Consider the following 23,906-nt stretch of genomic DNA (forward strand, 5'->3'; position numbering starts at 1 on the left):
TGTTTTGTCTTTGTCTGGGTTTTTGTTTTTTTGTTTTCTCCTTTCTCTCCTTTTTTCCTCAACTTATATAAATAATATACATGCATGACGGAATAAAATTTACCTCTTGGAATATAGGGGGTCTTACATCTCCTATTAAAAGAAAAACAATATTATCTTTCCTTAAGAAAATTGATACCTCCATAGCCTTCCTACAAGAAACCCATTTGAAATCTGAGGAGGTCCTTAAACTTAAAGGGACAGTCTAGGCCAAAATAAACTTTCATGATTTAGATAGAGCATGTAATTTTAAACAATTTTCCAACTTACTTTGATCACCAATTTTGCTTTGTTCTTTTGGTATTCTTAGTTGAAAGCTTGACCTAGGAGGTTCATATGCTAATTTCTTAGACCTTGAAGCCCACCTCTTTCAGATTGCATTTTAACAGTTTTTCACCACTAGAGGGTGTTAGTTCACGTATTTCATATAGATAACACTGTGCTCGTGCACGAGAAGTTATCTGGGAGCAGTCACTGATTGGCTAGACTGCAAGTCTGTCAAAAGAACTGAAAAAAGGAGCAGTTTACAGAGGCTTAGCTACAAGGTAATCACAGAGGTTAAAAGTATATTATTATAACTGTGTTAGTTATGCAAAACTGATAAATGGGTAATAAAGGGATTATCTATCTTTTAAAATAATAACAATTCTGGTGTAGACTGTCCCTTTAAATCCTCTTGGGTTAAAGAGGTTTTCTTTTCCCCTAGTCTGACACGTAAAGCTGGAGTTGCTATTTTATTGGGTAATAAATTTAATTATGAGGTTTTACATAAAGAATCAGATCGTGAGGGGAGATATCTTATACTGAAAATTAAAATTTCTAATATTTTGTATACTTTGTGTAATGTATATGCTCCGAATGTTTTCCATTTATCCTTCTGGGATACTTTACAGGCGAGGCTCATGTCTTGTGCAGAGGGTTTCTTAATTATGGGTGGCGATTTCAACATGGCACCTCAATATCCTATGGATAGACTGAGATAGAACGCTCCCACTAAAAAAACGAAAAGAGATAATCTTGAATCAAGACATTTTTCTAGGTTTTTAATAATCTATGAATACGTGATATATGGAGATCTCAAAACTCTGATACTCGGGATTTTACATGTCTCTCAAAAGCACACAAATCACTCTCGCGCATTGATTTATTCTTGATTGACGAAAGGTTATGTAATCAGGTTTCTTCTCAAATATTACCCATCTCGGTTTCCGATCATGCCCTATATGTCTGGAGCTTAAAGGGACAGTCAACACCAGAATTTTTGTTGTTTAAAAAGATAGATAATCCCTTTATTACCCATTCCCCAGTTTTGCAAAACCAACACTGTTATATTAATACACTTTTTACTTCTGTGACTAACTTGTATCTAAGCATCTTCTGACCGCCCCTAATCACATAACTTTTAATTATTATCTATTGACTTGCATTTTAGCCAATTAGTGCAGTGTCTGCCACTAGCCACAAGCGTTATCACAATGCTATCTATATGGCCTACATGAGCTTGCTCTCCCCTGCTGTGAAAAGTAAACAAAATAGAGGCGGCCTTCAAGGGCTTAGAAATGATCATATGTGCCTTCCTAGGTTTGCTTTCAACAAGAATACCAAGAGAACAAAGCAAAATTGTTGATAAAAGTAAATTGGAAAGTTGTTTAAAATTACATGCCCTATTTGAAAAATGAAAGTGTTTTTTGGACTTGACTGTCCCTTTAAGCCTAACATTTCTCCATGTATAAATAATCGTTTCTTCTTTCCTACCTTTTTAACTTCAGATGTTAAATTTAGAAATTGGCTTGAACTTAAATTCGGCAAATTTGCCTTATTTAATTCCGAATTTAGGAGTCGGCCGGATTTATTTTGGGAAACTGCTAAAGCGGTTTTAAGGGGAGAGAGAGATTCATTTCTATTATATAAATCTACACAAAAAGATATTAGGTTTCAAGCAAAGCTGCATAGATATGGAAATAAGACAGGGAAACTTTTAGCTAAACTTTTTAAACAGGATACAGGCTCTCAATTGATAGACACATTCTGTGCGGAAGGTCAAATGCTTAGATCTCCGGAAGATCTTGTACAAACTTTTTTAAACTATTATAAAGACAACCGCGCCTAGCACCGAATCAAACTACACATCTCCAGGCTCCAGCCAGCCTGCAGGACAGGCAATGGACACTCCGCTACAGCCCAGAGGTATGCACTGACAACGGGAGGCACAGCAGACGTGCAGCCCCTTACTGACAGAACACCCAGCCCTTCCATGTGCCTGACAAGTGGGCATATTCAATAAATATTAACTGGTGTAAAAAGGGGATAAGAGACACACAGGACGCATTATCATTATAAAAGTAAAGCACGCTACCCAAAACGGATTGCTGAACTATAAATAAACCATACTGCAGAGGGAAGAAAATAAAATAAGCAAATAAATAAATAAAAAACAAAACGAAGCAAACATACCTAGTCTAACATATCATGCCAGGACGCAGGCCTAGCAAGCCAGAGGGCCATACAAACATAAAAACAATGCAACAATATTTGAAGCCAGCAGAAGCAACACCAGTAACCCCTACACTGGATTTAAATAATAGCCCCAATGCAGGAGAGACTTCTCATACACAACCCTGCACTTTATCAGACTCGACAAACCTCACCAAAGGGGACTTAAAATTACTTTGCACTAAAGAAGATATAAAAGAAATGATGACAGAGGTCAAAGGATGGTATGGAGACATGAAAAAAGACATACTAAAAGTGACTAAAAGAGTATCAGTACTAGAAGAGAGCCACAATACAACCTATAATGATGTCCAGCACCTCTCCCGCCTGGTATACGACCAGGGGGAAACAATTGATCATCTATTGGAAAAAGTAGAGGACTTGGATAACAGAGGGAGAAGGAATAACCTTCGCATCCGGGGAATTCCTGAAACCATATTACCAGTGGCATTGGAGGGATGTTTGCAGAACCTTTTTAGAACAGTAAAGGGGGACAACAACGCACCAGAGGTACCAATAGAGAGAGCCCATAGGGCACTAAGGGCCAAACCACCCCCCAAAGCCCCACCCAGAGACATAGTGCTTAAACTGCTGCATCATAAGGACAGAGAAGAAATCTTAAAATGCTCCAGACAAAAACAAAACATAACACATGCAGGCTTTAAAATACAAATTTTTGCAGATCTCAGCCCAGCGACTTTGCAAAAACGGAGGGAACTCCATTTCATAACCTCTGTGCTCCGAGATCAAAATATTATATACCGCTGGGGATTCCCAGTGAGCATCATAGCTTCAAGAGGAGACACCACAGTAATATATAAGACACCAGAAGATCTACAGCGATTTTGCAAGGCTCTACAGATATCCATTGCACCACCTGGCTTAAGAACAACACCCCAAGCATCCACTACAGCAACTCCGGATGAGGGAGCTTCCACATCAGCTAGCACCCCAGAAGACGACGCAAATCCAAAAGGGGGGGATGTGGATCTCAGAAGAAACTCAAGGGACATTACTTAAAAGAATGATTTCTCCCGGCAGATGGGACTTTTAATAATCTGACAAAGACACAGGTCGTATAATGTATATATTTCTTAATGTTTTTTGTATTGGGCTTGATGGTTGGGATACTTACCTCACTGTTTAGGAGAACACTTGTTATATTTCACTGTTACCAATATACTGTATTAATAAGTGGAAAATTTTGAATAGGTTTAATTGTTTATCTGTAATACGACAGGCACTGTTGATGTTTGCATCTCTGTTTTTTGCACAAGGTTTCTGAACGTTTATATCACCCCTCTTGGGAATTATAGAGAAACAGATCACATAATCCCAGACCCTATAATCTGACATCACCAATCACATAAAAGTATACACACCCTCTTGGTCACCTCTGGTAGACTTGGGAAAGCCCTGACACTCTCTTATATCACTTTGGGCGGGTGGAGACATTACAATGCAGACTAGACATCTCACATTGATTACCATAAACGCCAAAGGCTTAAATAGTCCCATGAAAAGATCAATAGCTTTTAGCCAACTGCACAGAGACTCAGGAGACATTATTTTTGTCCAGGAAACACACTTTAAGAAAGGCCGAGAACCTAAACTAATTAACAACAGATATAAAACATCCTTTTTAGCCTCAGGAGACTCAAAGAAAGGCGGAGTGGGAATATTTATCAGAAATTCAGTCACATTTCAGCCTTCCCACGTAGAAAAAGACAAGGGGGGTAGGTACATCATAGTAATGGGACTCTTGTATGGTCAACCAGTCACTCTGGTCTGCGTGTACCTCCTGAACCAGGAGCAACACCTACTGCTCAAACAGTTGGTATACAAACTGTTAGAACTCTCCAGGGGCACATTGCTCCTGGGGGGCGACCTAAATCTACCCCTGGATCCCTCTAGAGACACTTCCAGCGGTAAATCCAGCACCTCAGCCAAAGTTATTAAGGCAGCTAACACACAGCTTAGACTGTTAAGGTTACATGACATTTGGAGGACAGCGAACCCAGACACAAGGGATTACACATTTTATTCGCACCCACACCAGATATACACTAGGATTGATTACCTCATGACTGATCAAATTGGACTGGCAAAGATCATTGACTCTAAAGTACTCTCACTAACATGGTCGGACCATGCACCGGTGCAATGCACACTTGACTGGCCTGACAAACTGGATCTACAGTACACATGGAGACTAGACGAACAGATGCTTGATCACCCATTAATCAAGACGGAAATAGACAATACACTAGGACACTACTTCAGAGAGAACAATGCAGCAGACACATCCAACACTACATCATGGGAGGCACATAAGTGCGTTATTCGAGGGGAATTTATAAAATACAAAGCTAGGGAAAAAAGGTCAAACAGGCAATTTCTGAACTCCACCTTGGCCCAAATTAGGTATTGGGAAAAAGAGCATAAAAGAGAGCCGTCCTCAAGCAGAATACAGGAGTCACTCACCCAGGCGAGAAATTACTTACACAATCACCTCCTCCAAAAGTATCAACAGCAATCTATATTTCTGAAACAAAAATATTTTGATATAAATGATAAGGTGGGAACATCTTTGGCAAGAGCTCTCAGGCGTAAACAACTAGGGTCACACATATATCACATCAGAGACGCCAATGGGCACATTCACAAAGATAGCAAGAACATTGCAGAGACATTGAGGAGATATTATGAGAATCTATATAACATTGAAAACCTAAGCACACAGTCAGACATAGAAAAGTTTTTATCTGGAATACACCTTCCCACTCTCGAACTAGAGGAATCTGAATCATTAGAATTACCAATTACTACGGAGGAGGTAAAACAAGCGATTAAAAGCATGCCAAATGGGAAAAGCCCAGGCCCAGATGGCTTGGGGATAAAATACTATAAAACATACTTACATCATGTTCTTTCCCCACTCACCTCACTTTTTAACTCATTATTAACAGAAGGAGGTTTTTCAGGACATATGCTCACGGCACACATCACGGTACTCCCTAAGCCAGGCAAAACACCAGACAGACCCGAAAATTTCCGCCCTATTTCACTTCTCAATTCGGACATAAAGATCTATGCAAAGATCCTGGCCACGAGAATTAACAAATTTCTACCCAAATTAGTACACCCTGACCAGGTGGGATTCGTGCCGGGAAGAGAGGCTAAGGACAATACTCTAAAAATCTTGCAATTGACCACACATGCCCAACAACAAGAGCTGCCAGTGGTCCTTGTGTCCACAGACGCTGAAAAAGCCTTTGACAGGGTCCACTGGCAGTTCCTCAGAGCAACACTTAGACACATGGGATTCAGCGACACCTTTATACACCAAATTTTTGTGTTATATGAAGCACCTACAGCTCAGGTCAGGGTAAACAATCTCATGTCAGATAAATTCATAATTCGCAATGGAACCCGTCAGGGTTGCCCCCTATATCCAGTCTTATTTGCCCTTTCAGTAGAAGTGCTCGCCCAAAAATTGCGGGAGTGCACGCAAGTTACAGGTCTTACAGTGGGTGACACAGACTATAAGGTAGCCCTATACGCTGATGACATTATGCTCATCCTCACCAACATAGACACCGCATTGCCTGAAGCCCTAAATATATTTGAAGAGTATGGGAAGATTTCTAACTTCCACTTGAACCTTAACAAATCTGAAATACTCAACATTACTTACGACCCAGAAATACTAAATAAGCTGCTATGTAACTGCCCCCTTAGAAGACAACGGGAAAAAATGAAATACCTGGGAATCTACATATCCTCAGACCCACAGATAATATTTCAAAGTAATTATAAATCACTTGAGAGTGCCATCGTGGCAGATCTCTCTAGCTGGAAAAATAAAAAAATATCCTGGCTAGGCCGGATTAATGTCATAAAAATGAACATCCTACCTAGAATCCTATACATACTGCAGACCACCCCTGTGCCACTCCCCCTAGGCTTCCTAGACAAACTTCAGGCGCATATTGAAAGATACATCTGGGGAGAGATCAGACCCAGAATAGCAAAACACACAATGTACTACCCAAGGGATAGGGGAGGACTCGGAGTACCCAACCTGACTGTATACAAGCAGGCTATCAACCTGCAACGGCTCCTTGAGTGGTGCCAAAATGACACACAGAAATGCTGGGTGCAACTGGACTGTGACATTATGGAAACCGATAATGCAGGCATGTCAGCTTGGCTGAGTGCGAGCAATAGACACAGAGCAGCGACAGAATACCCACTATTGTCTGCATTTTACAACACGTGGGATAAACTACTTAACACCTCAACGAACATATCTTCTATACATTCCCCCCTGACTCCTATATGCAGCAACCCGGAATTACCATGGAACCTCAGACAACCATGCAGGGAGAGAGGGACGCCAATAAAAGGGAGGTCACTTTTGACCATCCTCTCGGGCAAAAAGCTCAAACCATTGACAGAAATATGGGAAACACTTGAAGATAGAGGTATGAACTGGTATTCACATGCTCAATTGTCTCATTTTCTTAACACACACCAACACAGGGAACAATTCACCAGACAACTGACAACATTTGAAACATTGTGCTCACGGGACACCCCCACTAGACATGCCATATCCCTTCTCTACAGAACACTCCTCACTCCAGACAAACACACGCTCCCCTCATACACCAAGTCGTGGGAGAGGGAGCTAAATATTGATATTACACCCCAAGAGTGGTGGAGGGTATTTGAAGACACGAAAAAGGCCTCAATTTCAGCTAGGATACAGGAGTCTAGTTATAAGTTTCTTTCGAGGTGGTATCTTACACCCAGCAGGCTACAACACATATACAAAACAGTGAATGGGAAGTGCTGGAGAGGCTGTGGGGAGGAGGGCACACCAACACACATTTGGTGGAGCTGCCCTGACCTGGACACCTATTGGGTAGAGATTCTCACACACATCTCCAGAGCAGTGGGGAAGACAATCCCAAACGACCCTAAAATACTCCTGTATCTCTCCCTCCCTAGAATTGAGAACAAGGCGCTAAGAGCCTTACTGTTGGTCATGCTCAACAGCGCAAAACTACTCATACCACAAAAATGGAAAACAAAGGCTGTTCCAAACATAACAGAGTGGAAAAAACAAGTAGATACTCTGATACAACTAGAGAGGTATCACCACATGCAGAGGGGGACCATAGATATCCATGAATACATGTTGCTGGAATGGACACAATATAGGGAACAAATCAAATAGAGCAGAAACCTTACCAAGATGAGAAATCGTCTGCCAAAACACAACACCACCTGAGCTTTTAATAAACCTTTATATAATTTTAACTTTGAAGGACACAAGTGTTAGATACAGGCATACTCTCAAGCCAACTAGACTAACATTGTTGTATACCAATTGTACAAGTGTGATATGGCTTTAGCATTTGTTCTTAATGAGATTGATTAATGTTGACAACATCAGTTAATTATTATCTTTACTTCTACAAATATCCTGTGGACATTACTACTGAGTTTCAGATATGTTTTAAAAATTATAAAGAAGCATAAAAAGAAAAAGAGGACTGAATGTACAATCTTTATTATACTGCATTTTACTATTGTAACAACTATTTACCTTTTCATTTTTTTTTTAAATGCTGTGAAATGTATGATTAATACTTTGTCTTCAATAAAAATATTTTCAAAAAAAAAAAAAAAATATTATAAAGACATATATTCTTCTAGAATCTCCAATGTTAAGGAGCATGAAGATTTTTGGTGCAAGATCTCCTATTCTTCACTAACAGACGTATCGCTTCAAGATCTCTATACTTTTATTACTGAATTAGAAGTGTCTAATTCAATTAAAAAGCTTGCCCATAACAAAGCCTCTGGCCCAGACGCACTCCCTAATGAATTCTATAAGATACTTTCTTCTACTATAACACCCCATATTACTTCTTTATTTAATTATATATATGTAGAAGGGAATGAACCCACAGTTAATTTCACAGCCTCTTACACGACTTTGATATTAAAAAAGGGAAAAGATCCAACTATGAAGGAGTCCTATAGACCTATTGGTCTTATTAATACAGACTATAAATTATTAACCTCTATTTTGGCCCAACGACTCCAGTCCTTTCTTCCGTCTATTATCAATACGGATCAGGCTGGATTTATGAAGAATAGGAATTCTGCAGCTAAAATTAGGCAACTCTTACTTACGATTGATTATTTTGCGAAAGGTGAAGGCTGTAATCAGATACGGAAAGGAACTATCTCGCCTATGGCAATACTAGCGATAGACACAGAAAAGGCCTTTGATTCAGTACATCATGATCATCTTTTATTCTCGCTGGAGCGATTTGGATTAAAAGGCAATTTTATTAAATTTTTGACAAATTATACCAGAAGGCTTCCACAAGGTTGATAGTTAATGGGCAGTTATCTTCTGATTATAACCCTGTTTAGGGGAACTAGACAAGGGTGTCCCCTTTCGCCTCTTCTTTTTAATATTGCTATTGAAGCTCTTGCTATTTATGTCAGACAGCACATTGAAGAAATTAAAATAGGTAATAAGGAATTAAAACTGGCACTATATGCGGATGATATCCTTATTTATATGTCTAATACTAATATTAATATACCCAGGCTTATCTCAATAATACAACAATTTGGATCCTTTGCTGGGTATAAAATTAATACAGCAAAGTCCAAATTTCTTTGGATTAATCAGACAGCGTATTCGTCTACAAACATACTTTTTTCTGTAGTCTATGATTCTTTTAGATATCTAGGTATAAACATATCTTTTAACCCAGATAATTGGTATTCTCTTAACATCACCCCAATTCTAAGGAAAGCCAAAGATACCTTTAAAACTGGTATAATTTACCTCTCTCTTTGTCCGGGTGATGGAAGCGTATAAGATGATTCTCCTTCCTAAAATATTATATATCTTACAGAATATCCCATTGCTTTTAAATAGGAAGGATTTCATGTTCTTCAACTCCCAACTAAGTTCGTATCTATGGCAAAATAGGAGGTCTAGAATTTAACTTACGAAACTCTCCCTCCCAGTAAGATACAGAGGCTTGGCTTTACCTGACCTTAAGCTTTATAATTATGCTTTTTTAGCTTGTATCGTGACTGACTGGATATTTTTAAGAGATTATGTTACAGATAATGTTCTTGAAAACGACATATCAAACCCTTTTTCCCTTGTCTCCCTTATTCATTCTGACACTGCTTTTATTCCGTCTGATAAAAAAATGAAGATCTTTATATAATCCAAAATTAGCATGGAAAAATATTTGTAATATGCTAGTTATAGAATATCGCGTGTCCAAATATTTCCCATTCTTGGGGAACCCTCAATTCCTTGCAGGTCTCTCTTCTACACTTTTTTTAAAATGGAAATTGGTGGGTTTCTCTAAGGTCTATCAGATAATAGATTTCGTAAAAAATTGTATTAAATCATTTGACACTCTTAGAATAGAATTTAACTTACCACATAGATTTTTTTTTGCTTATCTCCAGGCCAGGCATTATGCACTAAAACTTATAAATGATTAGGGTTGGAATTGGTCCCTATGGATTATTGAGGATTGGCTCATTCTAGTTAAAAATGGACATGTCAATTACTCCTTGCTATTTGGTCTTGACCTCTGATAGAGGTACAATTAATTTGGACAGGATCTGTCTCAAGTGGTCTGTATTGCTGACTATAGAGTTGGATTCTAAGTTACCTTATCTCTCAATTCAAGAAGCTAATCGAATAACTCTCTCCGCTACGTGGAGGGAGTCTCATCTGAAACTGCTTTATGCGTCTTACGTTACCCCAGAAAAGGGAGTCAAATGTGGAAATAAAAATTTTAGTGTCTGCCCTAAGTGTTCCCTCCCAGAGGCAAATCTTCTGCACATGATATGGACCTGCCCAAAAATTAGAAACGTATGGCTCAAAGTTCAATTTTGGCTTCGTAAAATATTGAATGCTCCCCATATAACTTTGTCGGCAATGAATATAGTTTTCCTTTGCTACTATTTGGAAAATAAGCAACCTAATATTAAAATTGTTAATCTTGCTATCTTTGCTGTTAGATATCTTATATAAAAAAAATGGAAAATGAGGACAGTCCCTAGTATTTCGGAAATTAAAAACTGTCTTAAAAAGCAATGTATTTCTCTTGTAAGGTGTATCCAGTCCACGGATCATCCATTACTTGTGGGATATTCTCATTCCCAACAGGAAGTTGCAAGAGGATCACCCACAGCAGAGCTGTCTATATAGCTCCTCCCCTAACTGCCACCTCTAGTCATTCTCTTGCAACTCTCGACAAGCATGGAAGCAGTAAGAGAGATGTAGTGAAATGTAGTTGTTTTTTCTTCAATTCAAAAGTTTGTTATTTTCAAATGGTACCGGAGTTGTACTATTTTGGTCCCAGGCAGAAAATAGAAGAATCTGCCTGTGGTCTCTAATAATCTTAGCAGGTTGTAACTAAGATCGATTGCTGTTCTCACACATAACTGAAGAGAGAGGTAACTTCAGCTGGGGAATGGCGTGCAGGTTATCCTGCTATGAGGTATGTGCAATTTAATTTTTTTCTAGAGGAATGTAAATGCTAGAAAATGCTGCTGATACCAGATTTATTTAAGGTAAGCCTGATTACAGTGATTTAATAGCGACTGGTATCATGCTTACTGTCAGAGGTAATACTCTTATTATTTTTCAATTCCTGTCATATGAAACGTTTGCTGGGAGTGCTTAGAAGTCATTCTCTTGCAACTCTCGACAAGCATGGAAGCAGTAAGAGAGATGTGGTTAAATGTAGTTGTTTTTTCTTCAATTCAAAAGTTTGTTATTTTCAAATGGTACTGGAGTTGTACTATTTTGGTCCCAGGCAGAAAATAGAAGAAGAATCTGCCTGTGGTCTCTATGCTAGAAAATGCTGCTGATACCAGATTTATTTAAGGTAAGCCTGATTACAGTGATTTAATAGCGACTGGTATCATGCTTACTGTCAGAGGTAATACTCTTATTATTTTTCAATTCCTGCCATATAAAACGTTTGCTGGGAGTGCTTAAAAGTTTTTATATATGTTTTGGTGATAAAACTTTATTGGGGCCTAGTTTTTTTCCACATGGCTGGCTTAAATTTGCCTAGAAACAGTTTTTCTTAGGCCTCCCACTGTGTAGACTTGAGTGGGAGGGGCCTAATTTAGCGCTTAATTGCGCAGTAACTTTTGCAGACTGAGACATCCAGCTTCCTTCAAGGAGTCCCCTGAATGCTATAGGACCTCTCTAAAGGGCTTTTAGGCTTTCCAAAGTCGTTTGTATGGCAAGGTAGGGCCACAGCAGAGCTGTGGCAGTTTGTTGTGACTGTTAAAAAATGTCTATATCGTTTTTTTTTATCCATTTTTTAAACTAAGGTGTTAATCATCCATTTGCAAGTGGGTGCAATGCTCTGTTAGCTTATTATACACACTGTAAAAATTTCGTTTGATTTACTGCTTTTTTTTCACTGTTTTTCAAATTCTGACCTTTTTTTATTTTTCTTAAAGGCACAGTACCGTTTTTATTTTTTGCTTGTTAACTTACTTTAAAGTGTTTTCCAAGCTTGCTGGTCTCATTGCTAGTCTGTTTAAACATGTCTGACATAGAGGAAACTCCTTGTTCATTATGTTTAGAAGCCATGGTGGAACCCCCTCTTAGAATGTATACCAAATGTACTGATTTCACTTTAAGTAATAAAGACCATATTCTGTCTTTAAAAAAATTATCACCAGAGGAATCTGACGAGGGGGAAGTTATGCCGACTAACTCGCCCCACGTGTCAGAACCTTTAAATCCCGCTCAAGGGACTCACGCTCAAGAGGCGCCAAGACCAGGTGTGCCATTCTCTCCCCCTCCTATTTTTAAGAAAATGTTTTCAATAGATGCCGCCACACGGGACTTATGGCAAACGGTCCCTAAGGTGAAGGGAGCAGTTTCTACACTAGCTAAGCATACTACTATCCCTGTCAAGGACAGTTGTGCTTTCTTAGATCCAATGGATAAAAAGTTAGAGGGTTACCTTAAGAAAATGTTTATTCAACAAGGTTTTATTCTACAGCCCCTTGCATGCATTGCCCCAGTCACTGCTGCTGCGGCCTTCTGGTTTGAGTCTCTGGAAGAGGCTTTACAGGTAGATGATATACTTGACAAGCTTAGAGCACTTATGCTAGCCAATTCTTTTGTTTCTGATGCCATTGTTCATTTGACTAAACTAACGGCTAAGAATTCTGGTTTTGCTGTTCAGGCGCGTAGGGCGCTATGGCTTAAATCATGGTCAGCTGACGTTACTTCAAAGTCTAAGCTGCTTAATATTCCCTTCAAGGGGCAGACCCTATTCGGGCCTGGTTTGAAGGAGATCATTTCTGATATCACTGGAGGAAAAGGTCATGCCCTTCCTCAGGATAGGTCCAAATCAAGGGCCAAACAGTCTAATTTTCGTACCTTTCGAAACTTCAAGGCGAGTGCGGCATCAACTTCCTCTAATACAAAACAAGAGGGAACTTTTGCCCAGTCCAAGTCGGTCTGGAGACCTAACCAGACTTGGAACAAAGGTAAGCAGGCCAAAAAGCCTGCTGCTGCCTCTAAGACAGCATGAAGGATTGGCCCCCGATCCGGTAACGGATCTAGTAGGGGGCAGACTTTCGCTCTTCGCCCAGGCTTGGGCAAGAGATGTCCAGGATCCCTGGGCGTTGGAAATTGTATCCCAGGGATATCTTCTGGACTTCAGAGCTTCTCCTCCAAAAGGGAGATTTCACCTTTCACAATTATCTGCAAACCAGATAAAGAGAGAGGCATTTTTACACTTTGTTCAAGACCTCCTAGTTATGGGAGTGACCCACCCAGTTCCAAAGGAGGAACAGGGACAAGGATTCTATTCAAATCTGTTTGTGGTTCCCAAAAAAGAGGGAACCTTCAGACCAATCTTAGATCTCAAGATCTTAAACAAATTTCTCAGGGTCCCATCATTCAAGATGGAGACTATTCGTACCATCCTATCTATGATCTAGGAGGGTCAATACATGACTACAGTGGATTTAAAGGATGCTTATCTTCACATTCCGATACACAAAGATCATAATCGGTTTCTCAGGTTTGCCTTCCTAGACAGGCATTACCAGTTTGTAGCTCTTCCCTTTGGGTTAGCTACAGCCCCAAGAATCTTTACGAAGGTTCTGGGGTCACTTCTGGCGGTCCTAAGGCCGCAGGGCATAGCAGCGGCCCCTTATTTAGACGACATTCTGATACAGGCGTCAAATTTCCAAATTGCCAAGTCTCATACGGACATAGTTCTGGCATTTCTGAGGTTGCATGGGTGGAAAGTGAACGAAGAAAAGAGTTCTCTATCCCCTCTCACAAGAGTCTCCTTTCTGGGAACTCTAATAGATTCTGTAGAAATGAGGATTTACCTGACAGAGACCAGGTTATCAAAACTTCTAAATTCCTGCCGTGTTCTTTATTCCACTCCTCGCCCTTCGGTGGCTCAGTGTATGGAAGTAATTGGCTTAATGGTAGCGGCAATGGACATAGTGCCGTTTGCCCGTCTACATCTCAGACCGCTGCAACTCTGCATGCTCAGTCAGTGGAATGGGAATTACACAGATTTGTCCCATCTACTAAATCTGGATCAAGAGACCAGGGATTCTCTTCTCTGGTGGCTATCTCGGGTCCATCTGTCCAAAGGTATGACCTTTCACAGGCCAGATTGGACAATTGTAATGACAGATGCCAGCCTTCTAGGCTGGGGGGCAGTCTGGAACTCCCTGAAGGATCAGGGATCGTGGACTCAGGAGGAGACACTCCTTCCGATAAACATTCTGGAACTAAGAGCGATATTCAATGCTCTTCAGGCTTGGCCTCAGCTAGAGATAATGAGGTTCATCAGATTTCAGTCGGACAACATCACGACTGTGGCTTACATCAACCATCAAGGTGGAACAAGGAGTTCCCTAGCAATGTTGGAAGTTTCAAAGATAATTTGTTGGGCAGAGATTCATTCTTGCCATCTATCAGCTATCCATAGCCCAGGAGTAGGGAACTGGGAGGCGAATTTTCTAAGTCAACAGACTTTCCATCCGGGGGAGTGGGAACTCCATCCGGAGGTGTTTGCACAATTGATTAATTGTTGGGGCAAACCAGAACTGGATCTCATGGCATCTCGCCAGAACGCCAAACTTCCTTGTTATGGATCCAGGTCCAGGGATCCCAAGGCGACGCTGATAGATGCTCTAGGAGTGCCTTGGTCCTTCAACCTGGCTTATGTGTTTCCACCGTTTCCTCTGCTCCCTCGTCTGATTGCCAAAATCAAGCAGGAGAGAGCATCGGTGATCTTGATAGCGCCTGCGTGGCCTTGCAGGACTTGGTATGCAGACCTAGTGGACATGTCATCCTTTCCACCATGGACTCTACCTCTGAGACAGGATCTTCTACTTCAGGGTCCTTTCAACCATCCAAATCTAATTTCTCTGAGACTGACTGCCTGGAGATTGAACGCTTGATTTTATCAAAGCGTGGCTTCTCCGAGTCAGTCATTGATACCTTAATTCAGGCACGAAAGCCTGTCACCAGGAAAATCTGTCATAAGATATGGCGTAAATATCTTTATTGGTGTGAATCCAAGAGTTACTCATGAAGTAAAGTCAGGATTCCCAGAATATTATCTTTTCTCCAAGAAGGATTGGAAAAAGGATTGTCAGCTAGTTCCTTAAAGGGACAGATTTCTGCTCTGTCTATTCTTTTGCACAAGCGTCTGGCGGATGTTCCAGACGTTCAGGCATTTTTTCAGGCTTTAGTTAGAATCAAGCCTGTGTTTAAACCTGTTGCTCCACCATGGAGTTTAAATTTGGTTCTTAAAGTTCTTCAGGGGGTTCCGTTTGAACCTCTTCATTCCATAGATATCAAACTTTTATCTTGGAAAGTTCTATTTTTGGTAGCTATTTCCTCGGCTCGTAGAGTTTCCGAGTTATCTGCCTTACAACGTGATTCCGTCATTGTGTCCTAATCCTTCTTCAAAGAAGGAACGTCTATTACACAATCTTGACGTGGTTCATGCTTTAAAGTATTATTTACAAGCTACTAAAGATTTTCGTAAAACATCTGCTTTGTTTGTTGTCTTCTCTGGACAGAGGAAAGGCCAAAAGGCTTCGGCAACTTCTCTTTCGCTTTGGCTAAGAAGTATAATACGCTTAGCTTATGAGACTGCTGGCCAGCAGCCTCCTGAAAGGATTACAGCTCATTCTACTAGAGCTGTGGCTTCCACATGGGCCTTTAAAAATGAGGCTTCTGTTGAACAGATTTGCAAGGCGGCGACTTGGTCTTCTCTACATACTTTTTCAAAATTCTATAAATTTGATACTTTTGCTTCTTCGGAGGCTATTTTTGGGAGAAAGGTTTTACAGGCAGTGGTTCCTTCCGTTTAAGTACCTGCCTTGTCCCTCCCTTCATCCGTGTACTTTAGCTTTGGTATCCCACAAGTAATGGATGATCCGTGGACTGGATACACCTTACAAGAGAAAACATAATTTATGCTTACCTGATAAATTTATTTCTCTTGTGGTGTATCCAGTCCACCGCCCGCCCTGTCATTTTAAGGCAGGTATTTTTTAACTTTAAACTACAGTCACCACTGCGCCCTATAGTTTCTCCTTTCTTTTGCTTGTCTTCAGTCGAATGACTGGAGGTGGCAGTTAGGGGAGGAGCTATATAGACAGCTCTGCTGTGGGTGATCCTCTTGCAACTTCCTGTTGGGAATGAGAATATCCCACAAGTAATGGACTGGATACACCACAAGAGAAATAAATTTATCAGGTAAGCATAAATTATGTTTCTTGAACAACTTGACATTACTATGGATAATGAGGAAAATATTACAAGGTTCTTCTCTAAATGGCCACTATTCATAAAAGCACTCCCAACCTCTCAAATTGAATATTTAACATACCATTTTTGAAATTCTGATTTGATTCTATTAGGATTATGGTAAATAATCCACTTCCCTTCCCCCTTTCCTCCCCCCTTTTTTTTTTTTTTTTTTTTTTTTTTATTATCATTGTGCTAAAAAAATACAAAAATCAATTCAGCAATGTGTAGATGAAATTGTAAGATTAGAATTTCTATGGAAGATGTAAACATATATTGCCTGTTTTTTCTCTTTTTGTTTGCACCCCATTCGGGTTAAAGTTTACAAAAATCAGTTCAGTAATGTGTAGATGAAATTGCAAGATTAGAATTTCTACGGAAGATGTAAACATATATTGTCTGTTTTCTCTTTTTTTTGTTTGTACCCAGTTCTGTTTTGCACATTGTTGTTTATAAATAAAGATTTTTTAAAAAAATTGCATTTCCTATCTGAATAATGGAAGTTTACTTTTGATTAGACTGTCCCTTTAAAGGGACACTAAACACAAAAAATTTATTTCATGATTCAAGAAGTAGAGAATACAATTTTAAACAACATTCCAATTTACTTCTATTATCCAATTTGCTTCATTCTTTATATATCCTTTGTTGAAGAAATAGCAATGCATATGATTGAGCCAATCACATGAGGCATCTATGTGCAGCAACCAACCATCAACTACTGAGCCTATCTAAATATGCTTTTCAGCAAAGTATATCAAGAGAATGAAGCAAATTACATAAAAAAAAGTAAATTAGAAAGTTGTTTAAAATTTCATGCTCTTTCTAAATAATGAAAGAATAAAATTGTGTTTCATGTCCCTTTAACTAATATGGTATTTTCCATGATTGGAGCCTTGTTTTTTTGCACAGAACTCAGACTTAATATAGGGGTCTATTACAATATATTGCCTGGGGCTTTTTCAGCTCTTTTTCTGGCCAAAAAGGACACTTTTTTGTCGCTTTCCTGCGCCCGCAATCGCATTTTCGTACCTTTGCTAACAACCCTATTTATACTATGGGTCAAAAAGTTCTCACTGATCACAATCCTTTTTCAAAAAACTTTTCAACACCTTTTCAAGGCCAGTTTTGATAGGCATCCTCAGTCAGCTAAGATCAAATAGGTATAGAATTGTTATTAGTTTTATATCATGTTCTAAAATGGCGCAATGGGGTAACTCTCATTTGGTATGGCATAACTCCCATTTTCTTAAAGCTGACTAACAAAAATATATATTTTTTATACGAGACAACAGAAGGTATTCATCTAGGCCAATGTTATGCAATTTGGTGCCACCAGTTGTCCATACAATGTATAACAAATAAACTGACCAACAAAAACATACACTCACCGGCCACTTTATTAGGTACAACTTGCTAGTACCGGGTTGGACCCCCCTTTTGCCTTCAGAACTGCCTTAATTCTTCGTGGTATAGATTCAACAAGGTGTTGGAAACATTCCTCAGAGATTTTGGTCCATATTGACATGATAGCATCATGCAGTTGCTGCAGATTTGTTGGCTGCACATCCATAATGTGCATATCCTGTTCCACCACATCCCAAAGGTGCTCTATTGCATTGAGATCTGGTGACTGTGGAGGCCATTGGAGTACAGAAAACTCATTGTCATGTTCCAGAAACCAGTTTGAGATGATTTGAGCTTTGTGACATGGTACATTATCCTGCTGGAAGTAGCCATCAGAAGATGGGTACACTATAGTCATAAAGGGATAGACATGGTCAACAACAATACTCAGGTAGGCTGTGGAATTTAAACAATGCTCAATTGGTACTAATGGGCCCAAAGTGTGCCAAGAAAATATCCCCCACAACATTACACCACCAGCGTGAATCGTTGATACAAGGCAGGATGGATCCATGCTTTCATGTTGTTTACGCCAAATTCTGAACCTACCATCTGAATGTCGCAGCTGAAATCGAGACTCATCAGACCAGGCATCGTTTTTCCAATCTTCTATTGTCCAAGTTTGGTGAGCCTGTGCGAATTGTAGCTTCAGTTTCCTGTTTTTAGCTGACAGGAGTGGCACCCGGTGTGGTCTTCTGCTTCTGTAGCCCATCTGCTTCAAGGTTCGACGTGTTGTGTGTTCAGAGATGGTATTCTGCATACCTTGGTTGTAACGTGTGGTTATTTGAGTTACTGTTGCCTTTCTATCATCTCAAACCAGTCTGCCTATTCTCCTTTGACATCTACAAGGCATTTTTGTCCACACAACTGCCGCTCACTGGATATTTTCTCTTTTTCTGACCATTTTCTGTAAACCCTAGAGATGGTTGTGTGTGAAAATCCCAGTAGATCAGCAGTTTTTGAAATACTCAGACCAGCCCGTCTGGCACCAACAACCATTCCACGTTCAAAGTCATTTAAATCCCCTTTCTTCCCCATTCTGATACTCGGTTTGAAGTTCAGCAAGTCGTCTTCACCATGTCTAGATGCCTAAATGCATTGAGTTGCTGCCATGTGATTGGCTAATTAGCAATTTGTGTTACCAAGCAATTGAACAGGTGTACCTAATAAAGTGGCCGGTGAGTGTATATATATTTTAAAGTAGACAACCTAAGGTATTCATCTAGGCTCATATTTTGCCATTCAGTGCCACCAGTTGCCTGTAAGATGTATAAGAAATGATATCATATACAAAAAAATCATTAACGTTTTCACAAACTGGGTTTCTTGCTGAATTTAATTACACAGACCTGTAGAGTCAAATGCTTGTTCAGGGATACCAGGCATGTATGGGTTCATATTTGATTTTGGTAATTAGAATGCCACCAATTGCAGCTATGCATCACAGTTCTCAAACTGGGTACATTGCTCATTTGGAATGGCATAACTGTCTAATTTCTGAAAACCGACCAACAAAACTTTATAAAAATTTCCACTAGCCCACTTGCCATTGGCGAGTGAAAGTGAGTCAATGTCTACAAATATTATCTAAAGGAATATTATATATCCGTGAAAGGGCAAGGATATGTTATTTCTCTAGGGCTATAAGGACCCTATTAGTGCTTAGACTGTTCTGAGAGGGTAAATCGGGGCAGAAAGAGATTGGAGAGGAAAAGTGGAGAAAAAGATAGCGTTAAGAGAGATTGGAGAAAAAAAAGAGTGAAGAGATTTGAGAGAGAGAGAGAGAAAGAGTGATAAGAAAATATGTGACCCGAGGGAGAAGGGAGGGGGTAAAAAGAGAGATTGAAGAGAGGAGGGAGTTGAGAAAGATAGATAAGTTATAAAACAATGTTTCCAGGTCTGCTATGACCTCACATTATTGTCAACAATCTCTGCTTTCTCTCATTTCAACTACTTCCTATATCTGTCCAGCTGTTGTCTTCCCTCGAACCCTAGTTGATGTTGCTAACTGCTATGCACCTATTTTTGTTAATTTATTACTGTATGTAGCATTATTTAATTTATGCCATAAAACAAAAACAATATTAAGAAATTACTGCAAAATAAGGTGTTTCACATTGGCTAAACATATGCAAAGAGGGGGGATTAGTGGGTGTGGTGTGGGCGGGATCATATGTGGCGAGTAACATTTTGGGCTGGCTAGTAGCTCAGGGCTTGAAATTCTGAGCCCTGTTATATATATATATATATATATATATATATATATATATATATATATATATATATATATATATATATATATATATATATATATATATATATATATATATATATAATGAAGTTATTAAAATAGACAGACAAACTTTACTCTCTGGTACTCATAATAAAAAAACAAAATACCTATTGAGCCAGCTCCCACAGATAGCATAGATTTTTTTTTTACTCAATATAATATTTCCACAATATCTGTGACATAGTACTTAAATATCTTCCTATTTTTCAGAGTGATAATAAATTGAACACCATATCTAAAAACCAAATCAAATGTGTAGCAAAAAAAGCCCCTCTAGTGGGAGATAAAGTTAGGAAACATTTTTACAATAAACCTGCTCAGCCCTCTAACTGGCTTACATCAGAAAAAGGTTTCTTTAGATGTGGACATACTTGCAACAGTTGTTCTTACACCAGCCAAACTGACCACTTTAAATCCTCTAAAACGGGAAAAACCTTTTACATCAACAATAGAATTGATTGCACTAGTGACCATGTGGTGTACCTCATCACATGCCAACAGTGCTCCCTGCAATACGTCGGCCTCACTACCCACCCTCTCAAAGATTGTATTAGGGAGCATCTGCTGTCATTGGATGAAGAGACCCCTAAAACACCTGTGGCCAAGCATTTTCGCTCTCATGGCATCTGTATAAAACATCTCTTTCACTCTCAAGAGAGAGGGGGGGGGGTGAGATAGAATAGGCAAATTATTAAGGAGAGAAGACTATTGGATTTTTACCCTACAAACAAAATTTCCTAGGGGTTTAAATAGGAGGTACGATTTAGACTTATTCACTGACTAATTCCTCCTTAGTCATGCTTCAGACCCCTCTCCCCTTAATTCCATTAGCGACATAATAGCTTTCCTGTTTAGGTTCAAATTGCTATTTCTCACATGTGTTCCCTCTATTTCCTTATATATTTTTACAATCTCTTCTTGGTTTGTATTTGCATGATTATTTTATTATGTGTCTTTTTGTATCTTCTTGTTATTTATTATTTTTTAAGCTTTAAGGTATATTCTATTTTTTACTAATCTTGTTTTCCTTTTCATTATGTATGCATTATACATACTTCTTGCATGATGCCCTTTGCTGTTTTCATTATAGCCTCTGCGCTATTGACTATAGATCATATATAGCTGTTATCATAGCACAGTACACATCCAAACTTGACCTAACATCTATCTAAGTATTTATTCCCTAAGACCTTATGAAACTTTTTTTTTATATAACTATTTGAGCTAGGTACATATTGCGCTCTTTTGTCACATATTGTCTAATATAGTGGTCTATTATTTATTATTATTATGGTTCAACGTCCCCTTTTTTTCATGTTGTGCCATATAATCTCTTAGCACTCCTGTCACTATATTCAAACATTATCGGCTAGATTACGAGTTTGGCATTAGAAGCTGTGCGGTGCTAACAAGCAGTTTATGCTCACTGCTCACTTACAGACAGCGCTGGTATTATGGGTTTTTCCAAACCCGGCGTTAACCGCAAAAAAGTGATCGTAGAGCAAAATTTTGCTTTACATCTCACCTCAATACCAGCGCTGCTTACGTTAGCGGTGAGCTGGCAGAACGTGCCCATGCACGATTTTCCCATAGGAATCAATGGGGGAGAGCCAGCTAAAAAAAAAACTAACACCTGCAAAAAAAGCAGCGTTTAGCTCCTAACGCAGCCCCATTGATTCTTATGGGGAAAATACATTTATGTCTACACCTAATACCCTAACATGAACCCCGAGTCTAAACACCCCTAATCTTACATTTATTAACCCCTGATCTGCCGCCCCCGACATAGCCAACACCTACATTATATTATTAACCCCTAATCTGCCGCTCCGGACACCGCCGCCACCTACATTATACTTATGAACCCATAATCTGCTGCCCCCAACATCGCCAACACCTACATTATATTTATTAACCTCTAATCTGCTGCGCCCAATGTCGCCGTAACCTACCTACACTTCTTAACCCCTAATCTGCCGCCCGCCAACGTCGCCGCCACTATATTAAAGTTATTAACCCCTAAACCTAAGTCTAACCCTAACACCCCCTAACTTAAATATAATTTAACTAAATCTAAATAAAAATAACTATCATTAAGTAAATTATTATTATTCCTATTTTAAACTAAATACTTACCTATAAAATAAACCCTAAGGTAGCTACAATATAACTAATAGTTACATTGTAGCTAGTTTAGAGTTTAGTTTTATTTTACAGGCAAGTTTGTATTTAATTTAACTAGGTAGAATAGTTATTACATAGTTATTAACTATTTAATAACTACCTAGCTAAAATAAAGACAAAGTATCTGTAAAATAAAACCTAACCTAAGTTACAATTACACCTAACACTACCACTATAATTAAATTAATTCCCTAAATTAAATTAAATTATCTAAAGTACAACAATAAAACAAACACTAAATTACAGAAAATAATAAAAAGAATTACAAGATTTTGAAACTAATTACACCTAATCTAATCCCCCTAACAAAATAAAAAAGCCCCCAAAATAAAAAAAACCCTACCCTACACTAAATTACAAATAGCCCTTAAAAGGGCCTTTTGCAGGGCATTGCCCCAAAGTAATCAGCTCTTTTACCTGTAAAAAAAAAATTACAACCCCCCAACATTAAAACCCACCACCCACACAACCAACCCTTCTCTAAAACCCACCCAATCCCCCCTTAAAAAAACCTAACACTAACCCCCTGAAGATCGACCAACCAGGAGACGTCTTCATCCAAGCCGGGCAGAAGTGGTCCGCCAGACGGGCAGAAGTCTTCATCCAGACGGCATCTTCTATTTTCATCCATCCGGCGCGGAGCAGGTCCATCTTCAAGACATCCGACACAGAGCATCCTCTTCTTCCGACGGCTATGACTGAATGAAGCCAATAGAATGCAAGCTCAATCCTATTGGCTGATTGCATCAGCCAATAGGATTTTTTCTACCTTAATTCCGATTGGCTGATAGAATTCTATCAGCCAATCGGAATTGAAGGGACGCCATCTTGGATGACGTCATTTAAAGGAACCTTCATTCAGTCGTAGCCGTCGGAAGAAGAGGTTGCTCCACGTCGGATGTCTTGGTGCGCTCTATCCTATACTTAGGCTTTATTTAGGTATTTCCCTGTCACTGTTAAGTGAACACTATTTATGTATTTATGTATTTGTATTAGTAATTGTATCTATTTTTGTTTATATATGTACTCTACTTTCAGCACTTGATTGACACACATCACCATTTCCTTTTATCCCTATTGGACGATTAATTGTTTATTATTGCTCACTTAGTGGACACCTGTAGATCTCTGATGAAGCGCGTCTTAGCATGCACGAAACGCGTCAGATCATATGCACCTGCCTTGTACACTGAATAGTGCTTCACCCACGTTTGGTTTCCGATTCTTTGAGCCCTCATTAATTCTCTTCTTTTATATATATATATATATATATATATATATATATATATATATATATATATATATATATATATATATATAAGTAGACTACCTATGGTATCAATTTAAGCCAATTTTATTCCATTTGGTGCCACCATTTGCCAATAAGAGGTATAACAAATGAGATCATTAACTTTTTCACAAACTTTGGGTTTCTCTCTGAAATGATTTACACACAATCTGTGTAGCCATAGAACAAATGTCCATAATAGCTTTTTTTATAACCTCCCATCTTCAGGAATCCTAGACATGAATGGGTTTGCCAGTGGTAATTAGAAGAGCGTTAAAAGCTCACAGTTCTGAAAGAGGATTTTTTCT

This window comes from Bombina bombina, chromosome 2, assembly GCF_027579735.1.
Source record: "Bombina bombina isolate aBomBom1 chromosome 2, aBomBom1.pri, whole genome shotgun sequence".
Classification (NCBI taxonomy): domain Eukaryota; kingdom Metazoa; phylum Chordata; class Amphibia; order Anura; family Bombinatoridae; genus Bombina; species Bombina bombina.